A 2,424-nucleotide genomic window follows, 5' to 3' on the forward strand; every position below is an offset into this window, starting at 1 on the left:
GCATTGTTATGAATAGCAATTTGACGCACAAAAAGGAGATTTGTAGAGGCATACGACACATGCAATATATTGTTTAGATGAATTTGATCATGAGAGGTTTTAATAACCGAATGCCCAATATGACTGATGTGCGTACCTGAGACATCTGCGGTGTAGACTTGATAAACACCACGATAGTTGTCGCGATTTGTGAGCTTCTGGAGTTCACCGGTAATGTGGTAAGTGGCACCACTATCAACATACCAATTTGTGTCTATACCATAGTTTGAACTGTTGGCTGAGCCTGCTGTGTTTTCTTCTGGAGGGAAGTCATCAGTGTAGCGGTACCAGCAGTTGATGGCGATGTGCCCCGGTTTGCCACAGATCTGGCATACAGGCGCTCGAGAACCACCATTGTTTCCACCACGCCCAGCCCTATTGTTGTTGTAGGAGGGATGAGCGGCACCTCCAGTACCTCCGCCACGGCTATTGCCAGCGCGCCCTCCATCACGCCCATGAGGAGCACCACGCTCGCGTGAGCCACCACGGCCGCGTGATGTAGATTTTGCCGTGGACTTGCAGCCACCTCCTGCGTTCTACAGGAGCTCAACTCCCTGGTCAGATTTAGCCATATGGCCATAGAGTGCATCAAGGGAAATTGGTTCAGTGCGTGCATCTAGTGCTAAAACGAGAGGGTTGTAGTCCATATCAAGGTCGGCTAGGATAAAGGAAACGAGCTCATCTTCGCTGATGGGTTTCCCCACCGCTGCAAGCTCATCAGCCAGGCCCTTCATGTGAGAGAAGTACACCGGGACAGATTGGTTACCCTTCTGGGCATTGGAAAGAGAGATGCGGAGGTTGTTCATGCGGGATCGAGAGTGGGATGCAAACATGGTGGTGAGGGCGCTCCATACGGCTTCAGAGTTCTCCAGATGGAGAACATGGATGAGAACCTCCTTTGAGAGGGAGTTGAGGAGGTAGGAAAGGATCTGTTGATCGATCCCAAGCCAGGCAGTATAGAGAGGATTAGGCAGGACGACAGGCTTGCCTTCTTTGTCGTTGGTGGTGATGGTTTTCTCGAGAGCGGGCGTGCTGCCATCAAGGTAGCCATAAACGCCAGCACCGCGGATTTGGGGAAGGATCTGTGCCTTCTAGAGAAGGAAATTGTCTCTGATGAGTTTCTCGGAAACTTGGTTGGAGAGAAAGGAAGGCGCCGCAGAAGATGAAGACGCCATTGATGGTAGATTGGAATCTCTAGATGTGATAAGGAAGTTTGGCTCTGATACCATGTGAAGTTTGGAAGCGTTTCTACCTACCGTAGCAGGCCGCGGTTACGTGTTAATATAGGGATGGAAGAGCCCAATCTGTGGCGTACAAGTTAGAGTTTGTTACAGCCTTGATGAATACGAAATAACTTTAAATAGATTCGGTATTATCTATCTCTACCAACTAACACAAACTATATAGAAGATTCTAAGATATTTCAACATGCTTGTCCATGAGATACTCTTAACAAGCCTTTCATGGTTTTAGATGGCAGACAAAAACAGAGCAAGTAGCCACATATAAGAAGCAAAACTATGCGAAGCGTAGTATTACTTAGGAAATATCCTTTGAATCATGGGCATATATACACCTGATATGGAAAAAACTACACTAATTTCATAAAAATAACCAAAAAATCAAAAACTTTCTTCAAGAAACATGAACTTTGGTTGTACTCGTATAAAAAGTTTCACGAAGGAAAAAAAATGCAAGTTGACTTCAGGGTAAAAAAACACAACGACAAAAAGGGTGAATAGTAACTTGTATATAGTGCTGTTTGTTTACAACATCATGGATTTTTTTGCTGGACCAAACTTTTTATAAAAAATACAACATAAAGTCATGTTTAGTTAATTTTTTTTGCATTTTTTACTTATTTTGTAATAAACCTTTCATATACGGTGTATATAACGCAGAAACCAAACGTGCTTGCCTTGTCTGACGGACAAGCACGTTTAGCTCTTGGGTTCATTTGTATTCCTTGGGCCTACGCCAAAATGATCGTAGAGCAGATGCTCCAGTTTATGTGAAAAACAAAGGATAGGAAGCCTTTCCTGAGGAATAGTTGAGGTTGCTCCTCTGGAATGAGGACCCACTAGGAATATAAATCCATAGGAAAAGAGAACTCCACGATTCCTATAAAATTCCTTCATCCTAAATGCAGCCTTGCGAATGACTAAAGGCGAGTAACCTGATAGAGGAACAATAAAGATAAAAGTGCAAGAACAAAATATGCATGATTTATAAAGACCAAACGGTGAGATCGTGCAAATGTTTACACATCTAAATGAAGGGTGCTTAGGAATGACATTTTAACCGAAGACTGCATATGTCTGAATAAATGTATCGGATAAACAATGAAGTGCAATATAGGGAATGCGAATATTCTTATTGAGACGA

General features: G+C 43.4%; 1 non-coding gene across 1 annotated transcript; it reads right to left on the reverse strand.

Moving 5' to 3' along the window:
• Positions 1-595: 595 nt before the first annotated feature.
• On the reverse strand, positions 596-734 carry LOC123414440. The gene has a single exon (XR_006614408.1). It is a non-coding gene; the product is annotated as a small nucleolar RNA Z247 (small nucleolar RNA).
• Positions 735-2,424: the final 1,690 nt, after the last annotated feature.

The sequence above is a fragment of the Hordeum vulgare genome, chromosome 7H (assembly GCF_904849725.1).
Source record: "Hordeum vulgare subsp. vulgare chromosome 7H, MorexV3_pseudomolecules_assembly, whole genome shotgun sequence".
NCBI classification, from domain to species: Eukaryota; Viridiplantae; Streptophyta; class Magnoliopsida; order Poales; family Poaceae; genus Hordeum; species Hordeum vulgare.